General features: G+C 38.1%; 1 long non-coding RNA gene across 1 annotated transcript; it reads right to left on the reverse strand.

Annotated features, from left to right (window-relative positions):
• Positions 1 to 1057: 1057 nt before the first annotated feature.
• Positions 1058 to 19007, reverse strand: LOC134137967 (uncharacterized). Its single transcript, XR_009957788.1, has 4 exons — positions 18975 to 19007; positions 18402 to 18616; positions 18047 to 18163; positions 1058 to 1527 (listed from the first exon to the last, which is right to left on the reverse strand). It is a non-coding gene; the product is annotated as an uncharacterized LOC134137967 (long non-coding RNA).
• Between the last annotated feature and the right edge of the window lie 742 nt (positions 19008 to 19749).

The raw sequence follows: 19749 nt of genomic DNA on the forward strand, positions 1-19749 counted from the left end.
ATACAGGATTAGGGGACTCACTTTTTTTTGCCTCATGCATCTGTAAAATAGAAGGGATACTTTCCCACTCCCTAGGCTATTGTGGCAGCAAGATTCTGCCATGCATTTGAAATTCTTAAATAAAATAATATAAGCCACAGATATACCCTGACCACTCTTGATGAGACCCAGAAAGGAGGATACCAGGCTGCTTCTCAGGATGCATCCCCTGAGATCTGGGAAGCCCCTATGGGTATCGAAGGGCATATGCTATTCCTCCAATTCAATGAAACTGCTTCTACCTGCCACCTAGTATTCTGCAGTTCTGTCGAGCCCACCGTGTCTGTCCCCAGCGTGCAGCCTGGCACACCAGCGTGGCTCTGCTGTCTTGCATAGGCCAAACAGTAAAGTTTATGGATCGATGCAGCTGTGCCTGTTCCTGCCTTTTCTCTCCACAGGTTTGTTCAGTGTGGATATTAGGCAAGAAGACATTTCATAACTTTCTGGATTTTTGCCCCGGGTAGATTCATGAATTTATAACTGTAAATATTTGTGTCTTTGAGCTATATATACTCAGAGTATTATTATATTTAAAAATTAATTTATTATGCTTACTGTGAAAGTAGCAGGTAATATGAAGCAATCTATTTCTAAAGGGGAGAATCTATTGGAAAGTCAATGGCACAACTGAAATATAATTATTGTTTTAATCGGAATACTGTCTTCATTTACGACAATGTAACCCCATTCATTACTTTGAATTGCACAAATATAAGTTTGAGATGAACTTAGTTTTATATTTTTGAAATTTACAGCAAAATGTTTTTATCTATCTACTGGATTTCTAAACTCATTTTCTCTCCTGCAGTAGTGTGTTATATCCTCAGGTTACGTAGCACAAGATGCATCCAAGAATTGAATCATAAATCTCATTTTCCAAATTCCCACATTTATGTTTTCTTTTTCTTTCTCATCACTTTCTCCATGTATATCTCTTTTCCACTTTCCTGATGGATCAGCATTTCCATTATATATTTATTAGGAAAATAAGTATCACTAGGAGAAATTTAGAGGGGAGTGAAGGTTCTTTTATTTCATCTGAATATTGTCACTTAGCTCCAGCCACTATATCGACTTAAGCAAACTTTCATTTACCTAATTCAGTGGTGTTGTATCAGGGCTGGGATCCAGATGTGTGAGCTTCCCCGCAAGTTATCAGACCATTACAACACACAAGTGGGTGGATTACCAAATTCGCCAACTATTTTCCAAAAAATCAAGTCTTATCTTATATTTCTGTTTCGGCTGCTGCTTCAGACAAATGAACTACTTTTAATTTTAGACTGCTGGTCTACAGAAGCACATGTCCCACGCAGTGACCAGGTTTGCAGAAATACTATTGACAGGGGACAGGAACAGCAAGCAGAGTCTTGGGTGTCTGCGTAAAACACCGACTGCACGTCCTGTTCTTCTCATTCAGATCAAGTCCACATATAAGGCTTAATTCTCGAAATGCCATTTAGCATTCAGGTTTTCTCATTGACTCACCTGTAAACAAAAGCCAAATCTTACTTTTACGCCAAAAGGCTCTAATCTCCTTAAAAAGGCAGTACATAATCCCTGCAGAATTTATTACTCACTTATGTTCATATGCACATGTAATTCCTACTAAAGCTGATTGTTCACGCAAACAACCAAGGTGAAGCACATAAACCTGTGGCTGTAACACACACACACACACTCAAACACACACACACACACATCCCCGCACACGTGCACACTACCAAATTAACGCCTGCTGCACTTGTGTTTCTCCTGCTCTCTCCTTTATCTCTCCTTGCCTGTAATTTCTGCTAAACTATTTTGTGATTGCTAAAAGATTTTACTAATGACTCACGAGTACACAGTAAGGAAAAAGTGTGTCTGATCTCTCAAACACACGTATGTTCACTAGTACACACGTGTGCACACAGAGGCACAAACAAGTGAAAAAAACAGGAGAAGCTCCCCTCGCAATTTCTTGCACCTAGAGGAAATACACTATCTACACAAAAATTAAGAAAAGTTACTTTTATTTGGTAGGAGCGTTCTTGGGAGGAGACGAGGGAGAAGAGAGGATATGTACCCAGAGGCCTAAGCTAAAAAGGCTGCGCGTTTTTTTCAGAATAAATCAGAATGAGAGAAGGAATTGGATGAAGAGCTAGAAATACCCAGAAAGATCTTCAAATATACAAAAGGTAAATTAAATATAAACTAAATATATGCAATTAAAAGTTGTATATATCCCATGGTGATACATAAAAATTGTCTTAAATCTGAATTAGTAATAAGCAGTGATTGACTTTCATTATCATATGTGCTTCATCTGTTTAATTTTCCACAGTGGACATAGCTTATATAAACAGATTATTTCAGCTTCCCATGCAAGTAGTGTAATGGAAGACCAACACTTGTCATTTTGATTTTGGAGAAATATTTTTTATCAGCACAATGCAAATTAAATAACCCTCAAAAGCTGGCAGTAAGGAAAATTGAAAAATTTCCTACAGCGTTAAGATTCATCTAGATTTCACACAACCTTTTCAACCTATTTTCCTCCATTTCTAGATTCATTTGAAAAATGGCAAAAAAAAAAAAAAAAAAAAAAAAAAGAAAAGAAAAAGAAAAAGAAAAGGGATAATTAAAAGCAGGATAATTAAAACATATTAACTATTTGTCTATGAAATCCCAAGGGAGACACAGGCAGGATGAGGTGATCAGTAAGCTCACTCATTAGCAGTCAGCTTCGGTATTCACTGGAGCCACAGCGTGAATGCCAGGGCTCTGTAACCTAATGTCTGCTACCATGTGCACAGCAATTTCAGAAAAAAAATGCAGATCTGCTTCCAGGTCAGTCTAGTCCTACTGATGGCTGCAGTGCTGAGGCTCAGTGGTGGTAGCTAGTGTCAAACTTTGGAGGTCCATTTTGCCAGGCTTTGCCTAAACTTCTTGTAAAAGTGCTGTCCTCACATCAAAAATTCTGCTACAGTTTTGATTAACGAAAATATATAGTGATGGAAGAATCAGGTAGCAGTAGTCTGTAAATGGCTTCACACGAGCAGTTAGCACAGCGTTTGAACACAGTCTGGACATTATTTTGCTTTTACTGCCCTGTGATCATTTAGGTAAATATTTCAGACCTTTATCTTAGTTCTTTTCATCTACAAATCAAGATAAGAATTTCTGTATATGTCTGGCAATTGCTGGCAGCTGTTTAGTCTGATATGACATTATTTAAACTAAGTTATTATTGGCCTTAGTCTTCATCTTAGTCCATATAAAGGTCTGCATCACAGAAAAACAGAATCACAATTGTCTTCCTTGGCCAAGAGGCCACAAATTCAGCAGAGGTTTGAACTTTTCCTCTCTGAAGGGCTGGCTGTTCCAGGATTTAGGAAAGGGTCAGGTCTGTTTCCCCATGGTTAGCTCAGTGAATAGCCTAATGGGAATGATCTCCTTGTATACAATTAAATATCTTTCAATTCAGTTCACATTTTGGTTTAAAAGGAAGTTATAATCTGACTAGACCAAAATCAGTAATGACCATTGGAAGACAAATGAACTCTCCAAACTCCCTTGTTAGTGTAGATCTGGTGGGTTACAAATTTAAAGATTCCTCTCTCCAATAAGGGGAAATCAGGACTGAAGCACAGTGGTGGTGGGCGAGGCGGAGGGCATAGCGCTAACCTGACATGCTAGAGTAACGATGGCAGTGAAGAAATAGTGGCATGGATTTCAGGTCTGGCTAGTAATGCGAGTACACGCCTCATTTTCCATGATGTCCCAACTGAGCAGTATGTGCTGACATGTCTTCTCTGCTGTGGCTCAGTATGTTAGCATGTAGGTCTAGGTCTGCCTCTCTGACATATGTAGACCTTTGATCGTGGTGTAGATACGTGTCTGAAGGACAGTGTCCTGCTGTACAGGGTGGGATTCATCTGCCTGAACTGGAGACACCCTCATGTTACTTGTCTAAACTAGCAGCCTAAGGTTTCTCTAGTTGTCAACACCTCATCCCCACAATAGGTGACAGAGACAGGTGAAGTGAATCAGCCTTCAGTCCAATGACTATGAGGGGACCATAGGTGATTGGTATAGAGTTGCACAAGTGGCTTTAGATATTTAAAGTTCTGTGGCATAAATTTCATTTCTGATATGCCTCAAGCCTCACTTCTCTATCTCTTGGTTCCCTTGGCAGCTGGTTGCCTGCTAGAATCCTACTTTATATATTATTTCAAAGTCTATGATATATTTTCTAGAGTTCAGTTTGTCAAGAAACATATGAAGGGTTTCTTGAGTTTCAAAACAGCACCAGTCAACAGGTCAGTGACAGGGCAATTAGATAAATAAACAGACCTGCCTTCAGTCTCTAATGCAATCTTCTGTTTAAAGATATGCTATCTTCTCTGAATCAGCTTGACCTGTTCTTCTATTAATAAACTTATCAGTAAAACATCCATTAACTGATTTAGTTGGTATGCAGGAGTTTAATTAGGCAACAAGACATGACAAGACTGTGTTACAATGAGATAATGCACACCTCCCATGTGGTGTGAAACATCAAGTGGAACTAAATAACTTCAAAAGCCTGAAAAGTATGTTGAGTTGTAATATTGCATAGTCAGAGCCTGGGCATCACTATAATTCTGCAATACACTGAAAAGATGATCATTTGAAAAGCATTTAATGGACATTTAAGAAAACTTGTCTGTATAAAGGCACTACTTGTCTGTTTACTGAGTTATTTAGTAGCTAACTCATGAACTGCAATAATAAATATATTTTTAATATTAGATGCATATAAGCTATAACATGAAGAATATTTTACTCAGTTTTGTACTTCTCAATGGTAACTTCAAGCCTAGAGAGTGAAGTATCACAAACCTCACTGATATTGTCTTGGAACGACATGTCCGTCCACATGAAAGATGTTCTTCTGTGGCTTGTCTTCATTAATGAAACGTGACACTCCAGGCATACATTAAATGAAGCACATGCAGTCAAATCTCAAAAACTCATACAAATGTTTCACTTCCCTTCAAAAGAGACATAAGGAAAAAAAACCACATACAAAAGACATGTGATAGACAGGTAACAATGTTGATAGGAATCAAATCAAATTGAACTGAATCAAATCAAATTCCATTGAACTGAATCAAAACAAAACAACCTCTGCATCTGAGTGAGAACAAAACCTTTGTAATTGCTTTTACACTCCTAAAATGGTAAGCTGATTTTATGCACAAGTGTCAAAATACTTTTCCAAAAATAAATGAGTCAATTTTTGCAAAATCACTTTGAATTATGATTTCTACCATTTTACTCATAATGGACAGAGCCTGCAGAGACTCAAAGTCATGAAGAAAGCCTGATGTATTGCCAGGATTAGAACTGAACTCTCCTGAGTCCTAGACCTGGGAGGATAGGCTACAAGACCATTTAAATTCCTGCTGCCCTGTTAACAGAAAACTGATTTCACTCTTTGCTATTTTTTTCTAATTTAATAGCTAGAGGTCATATGTGTTAAAAAGAAAAAATCCTAATAGCTTGTGTTCTACCCACTTACTGTGAAATTCCCTATTCAAGTAGTTACACAAGTTAATGCAGCTTTCCTGTAAAATCTCCTCATTCTAGACACTAGTCACTGTCACCCTTAGTGGAAATGTGAGGGTGCTTAGCGACTCTGACAAACAATCCTGGAGGACAACAGTAAGGGGAAAGAGAAATACATTTTGTTTTTTATAATAGTGGTAATATTTTCATTTATTCTTCCATGATGTGCAGCATGCAGGACCTTCAGAGAAACAGTTGACGTACAGCATCCTGCTTCAGTGAGTAAGGGGCACTGGAGGGATGTCTTCCTGGTGAAGAGGAGGATGACCCTTTGACCTTAACTGTTCCCACTCACATACAGATATAGAAATGTAAGCTACTCAGCATGGTGCCAGTTAATTTAAATTACCTAACATCCCAAAGGGCAGCTCCCTGCTGAGGAGCCTTTTCTTTTCTTTTTCTTTTGACCTTCTAATGCAGAGTAACTTTTCACAAGGATAAGTCAGATGGTCAGCTGAAGTATTCAGTTTCTGAGGCCTTTGGAGGTTCATGCAAAAGGTCACTTCAAACTGTATTCTGCTGAATAAGGGATCGGAAAATTGATAAATTGCACTGAATGGCCAGATCCTCAGCCTGTGTAAGTCGGTGTACCTGCACCAACGTAGCCATTCCACTCCCCCTCAGAGCGTTAAGCAATAACCAGAACTGGATGACAGATTTTCTTCTTCATGATTGCAATTCATTTAATTAGTTTTCATCCAAGCAACTAAGGTCCTGTCAACCCACAAGAGTTGTACCATTTTAACCAAATCTCTCTGTTGTTTCCAGCTTCCTTGTGTTTGATCATGCTGTGCTGGCTTCTGTGACAGCACTGAATATGACTCTTTGGGTCACAGGATGGGGCAGGACCTCTGGGGCCCTGATGGGTGGCACCCCACCAGGCTGCCATGCTGCACCACAGCTTCTGCCTTGCTCTGTGAGTCCCTGCACCAAGCTGCTGCTTGGCAGATTAAGGAGTCCCAAGACCAGGAATATGCTGCAAATGTAGAAGTTATGACCACAATAACAGGGAAGTATTAGATGGGAAACATTACAAAGATTTCATGTTCAGTGAAGACTTCATATATCTGTTTGGATGGTGTACAAACAACGAAAGCAGTGCAAACTAAAGAGTTTATAGCAAGTTATATTTGCCATGGCATATTTGCCTAGAAATGATCATGTACACACTGCAAGAAGTACTAATGCTTTGCTTGTGTAAGTAAAAAGTAAATTAATCAATTAATAAATCAAATATCTCATCTGCAACAAAGGCCTTAGTCTGGCTTTCTAGATCCTCCCAGCTCTGGGATTTTCTCCTGTTCTGCTTATTTTTGCCATTTACTTACACTTTTGTTTATCTCCTATTTTCCCTGAATTTCATTCAAGACACTGGGTGGCTTCAGCTTCACCTTCAGAGATGACCTCCATTTTCTTGATTCTCAGCAACCTGTAGGTCTCTCTGCTTGACATTAATTTGCTGAAACAAGATGATTTGTTCAGTGTTAGTCACTGTCTGTCTCTGAACTCTGAGCAAGTGTCGTTGGAGGGCTTCATGAAGTTGTTCCCTGCAAACCCACAGTTGCTGCTGCTGAATGTCTCTCTCAGCCCTGGCGCAGCCTGAGCCACCAGGGGAGGCTGTGTGAAGGCTGTTTGAAGTTGGTTTTCTCCTGCTGAATTCTCTAAGGGAGCCTATGTTCATTGCAGCTGACATACAGAACAGAACTTTACTTGTTTTTCTAAGGTTTCTGCTGCTTAAAACATTATTATCTTTGTTTAAGAAAAGTTCTCTCTCTTTTTCGGTTAGATTACACAACAGTCCTGTATTGTCTTAGCTGGGCCTCCAGAAGGTGTTAGTTAGCATTTGGAGCTCCTACATAAACAAATCCTCAGGGGCTTCAGTCAGAGAGTAATGCTATCTTTTGTGTTAAAGATCCATGCAATGATTTCCACTCACTGGGCTGGTGGGAACTGATAGGAGGATTTACATACATACAGTATTGAATATATGTATATCATTTTTCTACAAAAAAAGGATTCTTCTTCTAGTATCACTTTTCTGCTAGAAAGGAATCCTTCTTCCAGTATCCCATGAACCCTGTGAACAAATCTGTTAAAATCATATTCTGATTAGTAATATGGAAATGTTTTTGCTGACAATTACAACCTAAATCATAACCGTCTACCCTTGGGCTTCAGTGAAGAAGGCAGATGTGCACTCAGCAAGATAGAAAAGGAAAATTTTAAAAGAAGACCGCAAAATCAGGCCCAGAATACCCAACTTGAAATTCTATACAAAGATCAGTCAGAAAATTCTGCTAGTTTCACTTCCATGGAAGTTAATTACTGGCATCATAAGCAAATAAGTTTGCATTTTTCCCTCCTGTACCCATGATCTTCTATCAAATGATATTTTTCAGCTCAGTGTCTCTCCCTGACTTTATCTCATATAAATAAGGCCTCTTGCCTTAAAAGGACCAGATATGGCTTTCAGATTGGCTGACAAGGAAAGACTGAACATGGGGCATCCATAGGAAAAACCGAGGAACCAAGCCTCACAACAATATGCATTCCCTATGGATTATCAGTGCACTCTGAATATATCTAATGCTAAAGGCCCTCTCCCTGGAAAGGGACCTCCAGCCTCCTGGCCACAGGGCCCTGAGCCTGCTCTGCCCGTGGCTGCCTTGTTGAGGTTGGACTGGCTGCATGTCCGGCACATATCACTTGACCCAGAGCACTTTGCAGTGCCATTTGGCACCCATATGTTTCCTCAGTTCAAAGTGCTTGAAGTAAGGTGAAGACTGCATTACAGCCCCCCGGGCAATAATCTATATAATCACAGCCAGTTTCCTCTCAGAAGGAGCTAGCTGACTTATTCCTAACTATAGTGCAGGAGGAAGATGAATCAATACGCACACGGGATGGACGCTCAGAGAACCAGTACTCATGGGGTAGAATGCAAGGAGAGAAAAATGCCACTACACACATACCTGTGTATTTCTCATACTCAAAGAAATTTAATTTGATTGATGGAGGCTCACACACAGTTGACCTAACACTTATGCAGTAGGTGTTATTTATCAAGGCTCAACCAAGAAGAGGCAGAAGTAGAAGCATAAGCTACTGCAGCATGAACTGAAGACACAAGCAGCTGTGGTCAGAGACTACAGAAACCCCCACGTCCCATTGGTCTGCACGGGGGGGGGGGGGGGGGGGGCCTGTCACACTCACTCACCAGTGGATTACACCACCTTGCTACACAAATTTACATGCTATATCAGAACCCAAAGTCTGCTCTGAAGTAAAGTTAAAGTTGAGTTCAAAGCAACCCAGCTGCTTCCAGGAGCTGCCAAGCATAGGGCAGGACTGGCAGGGGAAATAGTGATTTCTCTTTGAAGTCCTGCTGCTAGATGGATGCTGATTGTCTCATGTTACTGTAAGCATCAAGTAACTTAAAAGCGAGCTCTCAATTTACTGAGTAGAGGACAAGAGTCAATGGAAAAATATTTGTCAAGTATGCTAATGACTCCTATGTGAGGCACATGTATCTAAAAAGCCAAAGAATTGCAAATAAAATGAATTTCTAGAAATCATTTTCCAAAAAAAAAAAAAAAAAAAAAAAAAAGCTGTTAGCTACACTGACACTAGATATCAGTCAAATTATTGGCAAGAAAATAAACAGAACATCTAGGTCAATTAATTTCTCATCAAGTAGATATAAAATATTTGGGTTTGGGTTTTGTAAGCCATACAAAAATCACTAATCTGATTTTATTAGTATAGCACTGAAAATTTAACACATTAATGGAAATAAAAGATTTAACAGATGCAAGGCATGAGTTTTTAACCAGGTTTCTGTCTGTTTTCCTCTCTGCAACATGGACATACAGCAATATTAGATATACTTTAGACAGAGTGGTTTGGGATTTAAGTTCTGCAGTTCAACTGTGGTCCTAGAAATTGAGAAAATCCATTGCTACTTGAGCCATTTCGTAGTAAGTTTGGCAATTTGGGAAAGTACAGAAGAAATAAGAGCAATAGTCCAAGAAAGTCTGAGGTCACTCACATGACAGATAAGGTCCTTATCTGACTTCTCTTTCCAGACTGGATGGTACCACTTGTCCATATATTAGCTCCACTTTATCAATATCCATCACACTAATAAGGTTCAAAAATTTATTAGTGGTTCAGCTCTCTATCTCCATCTCTGAGGCTTCTGAGACTGGCCTTCTGAGTACACATCATAACATGGTAATATACACACTATGTAAAGGCATACAATTTGTTACATATTTTGAGTGTATCTCTAACTAAAATTGCATAATACAACTTTGTTCCAAAATTGCATTAACCTCTCTAATTTAGTAGTCTGTAAATAGATATAACATAGTAACATAGTTTATGATACTCGTTTTAAGGGTCCTTCTCAGAAATGTGATTTGCTGTGAATCCTTATTACATGTTGGTCATGCACGTTATCTTCTTTCCCCAAAAATATTTGACAAGAAATAAGTTCTTTCTCTGTCAGTTTTACTAAAATACAGAACTGTTAGCATATTCACTCAGATTGTATAAGCAATGACCAAAGTGATCACTCTGGGAAGCTCTATTGTCATCACTTTGAACCAAAGTGACTCTCTGTCTACATGTCATTCTTTCACGCTATAAAACTAATCTAATTTTTGTGCCTCACCTTCAGAATGGTGTCTTAGCAAGCAAATTTTTCATTATGAAAAAGTCCCAAAGAAATCAATAAATACCTGAAAATCAATAGTACTCTTGAACAGAAAGAAATTATTTTAAAAGTTTATATAAATAGAAAATGATATTGAATTCTAAACTATCTTCAGAGAGTTTTTTTGATTGCCATTTTATACCATTCTATAGATACATATGACAGTTGTATAATGTAGTTGCATAGTATTATGAAACAAGGATGGTATAAGAATCGGTATAACGGGACTGAATCACAAAACAAAGCTTTCTATGAGAGACAAGCCATAAGCACCTTGTGTTTACGAAAAAACCATGATCAGTAAAGAATAATCTTGAATGAGGAACATAACTTTTTAATTTAAAAAGTCATCAAGAATTAAATCTTATTATAGTAATACTTTTTTTGATTCTACGTAATTTGTACAGTGATCTCAGTAATGGCCATCTTGAACACAATGTCATATGCTTAAGTAACAGGAAGTTATTTTTCTCTTCAAAATAGACCATATTTTAATACAAAATCAAAAAGGAAATAAATTAAGCACTAAGCATCCTCATGATCAGGGCTTTACTTTCTTTCAGGTTTCAAGGAAGTTTTTAAGTTTTATATACAGCATTGATTTCAGTGGAACAAGAATTTCTCATAGTACTAGTATTTATTACTTCCTAAAATATTATTTTTTGCTACACAATAGTGTGCTATAATTAGATTATAGTTATATTATAATTATATAATAATTAGATTATTTTGGAATTTACTTAAATGCAAAGGGACACTTTTTCTTCTATTTTAAGACCTGAGAGTAGTGATATCTACCAGTGAATTTAGTTATGGTCCTTTATATATTTTGAAATAAAAATTTCTGAGTTCACCCTTGTTCTTTATTAACACTGATCTTTATCATGTTGGATAGAATCTCTTCCCAATATATGTATACCTTCCAAGGACATGCACTTACTACCCATGAAAAAACCTCACACCTCCATCTAGGAAAAAAAAATCACATCTCCAAGTAATATTGAAGTTGCTAGCTGCTGAAACTTTATAGCATTGTTTCTCTCTGACAAACACGTTCTCATCATGCAAAGGTGCAGTTCACCTTCTGAGATGATGTAGGAGCAAATATAGCACAAAATGATCTCTCACTCTGCTATAATGGCCTTTGAAGACTGCCGTGAAGAAGTACTTTTAATACTGCTATAGAATGGCTTAAATTTAATTGAAAGCATCTTCACTACCTTTCATTTCACTAAGTTCCTTTATGATGCAGGCAGCTGATATACCCGCATTTTTAAAATCTGAAGTATCGACTAAGATTTTTATTTTTACTTCAGAAAGAGAAAAAAGAAAAGAGAAGAGAAGAGAAGAGAAGAGAAGAGAAGAGAAGAGAAGAGAAGAGAAGAGAAGAGAAGAGAAGAGAAGAGAAGAGAAGAGACACGGTACTTTTCAGGGATTTTAAATTCTCTGGTAAGATGACATCTGAATGTTCCTTAAGGAAAGAATGGACATGCATGTGTATGTGTATGTGTAAGAGAGAAAAATCAAGCTGAAAATCTCAGAAATAAACTGAAGAGGAAACACTAATGTATCCTGTATAAGCACAATAACATAACCCTTAGGAATGACCCAGAAAGAGTCTTTGGAGAGTTCTGGCAGAGGAGAGGTTTGATATTATTAGCAAGGAAATGACCTCTAGTTGTTTGAAACTGCCCATTCTCAAAGAAACAGGTCTGTGTACATTTTTGTTGATAGACAGAACAGCATCAATATCTCACCCTAACAGGAATAACCTGCACGACCCTCAAACTTCTGGCCAGCTACTCAGGTCACAGAGGGAAGGAAAACTTTACGCAGGGTTTTCCACTTCACTTGTGTGATACGAACAAGGATATTTACTGTGTGTTTTGAAGACATACTGATCTGCCACATATTTGTGGTTGTAGCATGGTTGTTACTGAATTTTGTTCTTGATTCTTATTCATCATGTCATTGTTTGTCTAATAACATTATCTACAACTTCATCTGAGTAATCTTAAAAGCAAAGCAACAGAACACTTCAAATATTACAGCAAATACACTTTTTATCTCTGGACACAGCAGTGATAGTATTTGTCTTTTATGGAATTTGATATTAACTTTCATATATGATTACAGAAGTAACTATAACAGTAATAACAATAACCTTTGCTGCTACTTCTTTTTCATCTTCTACTACTACTACTACCACCACCACCACCATCGCCACCAACAATAAAACCATTTCCACACATCCCTGTGAATTGCATGCCTGGGTAAAGACAGAAGAATGACAAACAAACTCTGTCACAAGCATAAGGAAATAAGAAATTGCAGAGAAAAATCACATATATGTCATGTGAATATTTGTATTTGTATATGCACAAACATACATATTTGCATATACATAATCTCAGTAGTTCTTCTGAAATCAAAAGTAATTCTAGTCTCTTCTGACTTCAGTAGATCTTGGATAAAGTCATGAACTACCTATACTGGCTGCGTAGGAGGGATACATAGGAGGTCAATTGTTTCTCCAGAATCTAGGATCAACCTAGAGTTGGTTCCCTGGAAGTGTAACATTAGTGTTGTGGTGTTTCTCCCTCTTATTTTACAGCCTACAGCACTTGCCCAGAAGGCTGGAACCACTGCAAGACCTGGTGTGCTGGAGGGAGGGGACATGCACACCCTGGGAGGACACTGAGGGTCTGCTGCCTCCCTGCCGTGCTGGTGGGAAAATGGCCCATGGTACCTGTAGGACTGATCACATGCCATAACAGATCAAGATACCTAGCAATAAGGTTACCTCACTTACCTAGAAAGATTAAAGATTAGGTATCCAAATCCAGGCCGAGCTCTCCCAACAGTCAAGTAAGATAGACAGACATCTTTGGACTATGACTAATCTTACTTGTCCTAGGCACCTACTTAAGTATAAAACAAACCAGCCTTTTGTCATATTTATTTATTTCTTTTCCAGTTGAAGTGATGAAATTCCTAATTTTTAGATGTCTGGTCCTTAAATCTGAACTGAAACCCAGTATGAAGCACCTGGACTGCCTATTTACTGCTTTGAGACAGTCTGTACTCCAGAGACTACCAGCAACTGGTCTGTCCTACAGAAGGACTACTTTTATTGTAAGCAGTCATTGGAAAGAAAATGGAGGAACAGATAGGATGTACACGCTGAAAATGCGGACTCCCCCTCTACCCTTGGGTGACAGCTCTTACTGCTAGGCAGTAGAGCCATGCTTTCCTTTTGCCATCTTCCTTTGGTAACATGACTCTTGCCAATCAACCGGAGAGTGAAATGTAATTTGTAGAGAAGCCTAGGACACAGAAGAGAGGTCAGATACTCAGCAGAAAACAAACCTAAAGTGCATCAGTGCATTCACTGAAAGAACTTACATTTCCAAATACATTTTTTTAATTTCCATTTTGTGAAAAAAAATGTGGGTATATAAAGAACCCTTCAGATAGAAGCAATTTCTGTGGGATGGTATTTTCAGCTTTTAGCAGCTCTCGTTTCTACTGTGTGTCCTCTGAAGATCTGGGCTAACCTAAGTGTTTCCCCAGATCTTGAAAGATTCATAAGATTTATAATATCATTTTTTGTAAGTAATGATTTCTATAGGAACTCACACTCTCTGCAATAATGTGTCATCCAATTGTCCAGCTGCTGGTAGCTATTCGATCTTAGACCAAAACACACTATTTATTTGAGTTACGACTTGGTAGTTCCATAACACATGATGACATCTTAAAAATGAGGTTAGAAAGGAGACTCTGGAGGCTACACTGCATTAGGTATGCTAGCCTCATTAAATTCTATAGTCTTTTTAATTATCCTTAAAATTTCTTGGAAAGATGAAATTACTTCAAGGACAGCTCTATTTCTTTTTATAAAGAAAGGGTCCAGTCGTCATGATTTTGAATGCTAGCTTGATATAAAGCTTTCAAATTCTCACAGGTTATTCAGCATTCCAGGAAAGTGATCCAGGCCCAAATTGGAAACACATTATGTAACTGTATCTGGCAAGAGAAGAAATTAGATTTATTGATTAAGGTTTTTATCAAATAATACCTCACACGGAAGTGTGAAACTGTCTATGGGGCACGCCTGATTGTAATCATGGACCATTAACAAAGGAATAAACTGGCTTAAGCACATTAAAGCATTTACAGGATATACTGAGCAGTGTTAAAATAAAGGATGTCATAAATTGTGTGCTGCAGCACTTTTCAAACAGGCAGTCACCTCTGCTGTGAACCTTACTGTATTTTAATTGTCTGAATTGTGCTGTTATCGCAGTCTCCTTCTCTAAGAGCAAACTCAAGTTTACCCTGAGGTTATTGGAATGGTTGATAATTTTTTTAACATGCTTACCATTGCCTCAGCTTAGATAACCTGCAGTCTGGCTAACTAGAAAATGCTAAAATCCCTGCACATTTGCCTAATGAGAGGTTTTTTTTCAAGCAGCCATTTCATGCTGAAACTTGTTTTTTCCATTAGTGGAGAGAGTGAGAACAAACCCTATCTAATTATTGTTCAGCGAACGTTTTATCAAGTTCCTTTTATTGGATTTTGTTGAATAAGCCATTCAGTATACTCTCTCCTCCTTGCACCCCATGCCACTCAATTAGGTGACATCTATGTTATTGGATTGCATATGTTCTTGTTCCCAACTACAGATGGAAATTTTTATTTTATGAAGCAATTTTATTTCTTTACTGTATTCAAGCAAAAGCCTCACACTTCTGTATGAAAAAATCTCAGTACTATTCTAACACTGTTAATGTGTTAAAAGGTGTTAAAATGACTGGACATTTATAAAAACGCCTACAAACAGAACTACACAGTTGTTTCTCTTCAGGAAAAAAAAATAAAATAAACTGCCCATCGTTTCACCCGTTGCAACTGCGAGATGAGCCTAGCACACAGGGGCAAATCAACCAGCGCAGGTTTTGATAGTAATAAATTCATTAGAGATGTCAGGGTTATTGAAGGACGTCAGTAGTGCCAATGGCCACAGCAGTTAGGTAAAACCAAGCTCGAATGTGCCTGCCCCCGTTGCAGCGACAGTGCCCCCGCAGACCCAGCCTGACTGCAAACAACCCAATAGTTTGCAATGCACGAGCTGGCACCAGCTCGGGTTTTTACGGAAAGCGTTCCGCTCCCAGCTGCCTTGGAATATGGACGTGATAATTCACCTGCTACCACTGTGCTCTGCGGACAGTTTGCAAGCTCTCCTTGAGCATGTTATGCAGCTGCGCTGAGGAAGAGGGGAACTTTCCAGTCCTATAGGGCCTTCCTCGCCAGAGGTTTGGGGCTGATATTGTACCTGGCATTTCAAAAGGGCTGATTTTTGCTGCTTCAAGATATAAATGTGCATGTTGAAGGATCTACATTGCTTACAGGTAACTAGATTGCCTCTTATTGAAAGGAGAACTACAAGTAATAATAATAATAATAATAATTAAAAGACATAAAATAATATATAAAAATAATACTAATATATTAATACATTAATTTATAATAAAATTATATAGTAAGTAGTAATATCTAATTAGTACATAATAACATATTAGTATATGATATTTTAATTTATGCTAGTATGTGACAATAAAGTTAATATAAAAACCAAAATGAACTGCTTTTGAATATACATGTTTCAGAAGCTAGAATATTAAATTAAGAAGTTACGTAGTTCGTCATCTATTCAATATGTGAGAGCTTAGGAAACGCCATGACTACTAAAAAGCAGTAATAATATATTCAGTTGCTGAATAATAAATACAGTACAAAAGAAATGCATATGAATATTTGCATCTAATTAAAACTATGAACTGAAATTATACTAACACATTAATGTAGTTTTAGAATAATTGTATGTATGCTTTGGTATAGGTACAAAGCAGAATTTTAGTTCTTTCCCTGAAAGCTTCTTTTCTACTACATTTCTTTACTTTTATAAGAAAAAAATAATATGATTATGTGCTCTTGACTGAGTACCAAAACTAAAATTGTTGAAATGAGTTATGGGATTTCATTTTGGAGCCAAGAGATTAAACACGGTTACTTATCAGTCACCCAGCAGCTTATTTAGTTTGTCACTCATCTGCACTGAACTCAGTAGTCCAAAATCAATATACTGCAGCTGCAGAATAAATACAATATATGGCCTTGGAAGAGGAAAGCATGTGGTATGTAAAATGATGGGTATGATGATCAAAGTGAAAATGAACCATAGATTTTTATTTTCTTCCTTCACATCCAGATTCTAATAAAGAGGAAGGAGTTAGCACTGTAAAATGCAAAGTGTTTTCACCTGCACATGTCCATTCTTCATTTCTCTCCTTGTTTCTGTAAATGTGAAAAAATAAATGATGGAAACTCTTGGTTTTCTAAGAAAATTATTCTCAGTTCTCTCCTAATAGGGATACTGTGCAAGTGTGTAGACTTCTGTCTTCTGCATATTTTCTTACTCCCATATACACACATGTACAGACAGACAAATACACCCACCCACAGACACACATCCTCTGCATATATTGAGGAGGAAAGGAAAAAGATTATAGACATAAATTAAGTTTTTGCTTGCTTATTTCACTGATAAAATGTAAAATTTTTATAGCAAGCTTTTGTTTTGTTAGATGAAATAATGTTTCATTAAGTGAAACTATGCAAAGAAGTACTCATATTCCAAGAGCCTTATGAAGATTATCTAATTAATCCCTATAACTTCTCCAGGTCCCTTTGTAATATTTCTCTATTAAGATGCTATTTACTCCCACTTCTAGCTAATTAATGTGAATGCAAAATAAGAACAGACCAGTCCCTTTGGTCACAGCACATCCACCTCCCACAGCTCATTTTTTCTGCCATCTATCATCAGTCTTTATTTATAGACCAGAGATGATTTTAAATCCACATGACTTTGGGCCAATTTATGAAAGGTATTTAGATAACTAAAGATGCAGATAGGTGGGACTTTGAAAAGGGCCTTCACATATGTCAGAGGTCAGCGCCTGCTTTTAAACACAGAAAAATGCAACATATAAAAGTAAACTCTGTTCCAAAGAGTTGAGTCTCAGTTGACAAAATCTTATCACCTCCTGTTTTTATGGCTTGATATATTTTTCTCTCCTTTATGTTCCTGCTACATGTTTGCAAAACTATCTCTCTTTCCCTCCTCTCCCCCTCCAACGTTTAAGTTAGCTTAGAGAGCTGCCTGCCCCTCTATTTTCAGTGCTAGCCTTTAATGCCTGAATACTCTCAAGTCACTGTTCTCCTACTGATGCCAGATGAATTTAAATTTGCAGAGCTTCACGTGTCCTGCACAAGCAACTAAATGTAAAACATGTTTTATTTGTTTTGTTTTTTTTCTCTGCGGTAATACTCAGTAATGAATCATTGTAATTCTTCAGTCACAGAGAAAACTTCATAAAACCATTCTACATAGTCAGCAAAAAGTATCAGTCAGGAGAAGAATAGTTGAAATAGGCAGTATTACTTACTAAAAACTAACTCAAGAAAAGTTCCTTGTTCATACAAAAATGGCAAAGAAAAGAGCTCTGTGAGAAACTAGGCCTGTATCTGCACTGATATTTGCTGCTGCTCTGGTCACTTCTGACCCGTCCTTTTGCATCTACGTGAGATCCCACAGTATGAACGACAGCCAGCTATGTTATACATCTTACCTCTCCGGTGTAACTCTGAAGCACAAGCATCCCAGGAACTAGCCTGTGGACTACTTGTCTATCCTTCCCAGAGCTGCCTTTTACTCCTCTGAAGGAAAAAGGATTCCACATTAATTCCTAGAAATAAAAGAAACACTTGAAAGAAGACCAGGCCCTTTTCAAGGGACAGATAAACCTGTGAAAGAAACTTAAAAGTAAGAAAGTAAAAAAAATATAATAAATTTCTCCATCTTAGATTGCTGTGGGAAGACACAGCATTGCAGAAGAGGTTGGGGTTAAACTCCAAATCATATTAAAATAGAAATCCTGGAGCTCCATCATGCCTCTCCTCCAACTGCGATTTCTCCCCACTTACCTCTACTGCCCAGCTGCAGCTTGTTTCCCTTGGAAGTGTGTTGCTACATTTCTCCTCAGCTCACACCACAGAGGTGTCTCCTTCAAAGAGGTTGCAGAGAGGCCATTGCACAAAAATGACGGTAGTTTCAGGCTTCATTAACCTTTTGTGGATTTACTACTGATGGCCTGGTAGGCTCTCTGCTTACTCACTTCATTTATCAGATGGTATACCTGCTAACACAATGAAGTATGTCACTGTGAGCCCCTCAGAAAAACACACTCCAGGAGAGAAGAATGAAGAACTGGTAGAACAAATTCAAAATACTTCTACATGAATCTTAAGGCCTGAGGAAAAAAAAAAGTTGCTGCCTTTATGGCATCTTTCTGTCTCTTTCTCAATAGCTGCTAGTGTCCAAAACAACAAAAATAACCTTGAGTGGATTTGGAAAATACGTAAAGAAAAGGAGATGCTCCTGCAACAAAATCTAATGAAAGTAGCTTTGCACCTCTCCAGCTCCCAGTCTCAGAGTAACTGGACTGTCTAGGTGTACAGATCTACCATACGCTGGCATTGCAGCAACCTCAGCCCCACCTTGCCGCTCGAGTCTGTTTCTTTTCTCCAGTCTGCTCGGGAACAGCTTTTGCAAGCTGTCAACAGAATAAAAGCCTTCAGCTACTTCCATATGTTTAATTAATGAGGGACTGAGAGTCAGCTCTCAGAGATTTTAATTTTAGTGAATGACCTGCCCAAGTCACTGGCACCAGTTGCTGGGACGTAGAGGTGCTCCGTCTGGATGCATCTCGCACTAACACTGATTCAGCCAGCAAAGGGAACTGCAGCCAAACACATGCTTGTGTCAAAAATAGAAATTTGTCTGAGCAGTGTGTTGGCACCACTCTGACAGATTTATAAACTATTCCCTGAGGGGAAAAGGAAGGCAAATTGTTTAAACAAAAGTGTCGGTACTTTCATCACCCTCTTTCTTGGGCAATGTTTTCTGACCTGTGACTGCATTCCAGTGGTCTCTAATACTGAGGAATCATTGAGAAGTTTCTGTCTCTGAACAAGTTGGGGACTATGTTACTGGAAGTTAAAAAATAGCCATAACTTTGATGAGAATTGAAACACTCTGGGCTGATAAAATAGTATGCCACAACAAAAAGCGAAAGGTGAAGCTATGCTTTGGGGTGAGTTTCTCAGATTTTGTTTGCTTGCACACTCTCAGCAGAGGCTGTGTGCCCCAAACAGTGAAAGCTGTTATGCTGGTAGGGTGGCCACTCTTGAGAAGGTATGTCTTCATCCACTCTTCCCACACAACATTACCCTGGTGTGGGTAGCATCTGCATTCAGGCTGTGACTAGACACT

Source organism: Rhea pennata, chromosome 3, assembly GCF_028389875.1.
Source record: "Rhea pennata isolate bPtePen1 chromosome 3, bPtePen1.pri, whole genome shotgun sequence".
NCBI classification, from domain to species: domain Eukaryota; kingdom Metazoa; phylum Chordata; class Aves; order Rheiformes; family Rheidae; genus Rhea; species Rhea pennata.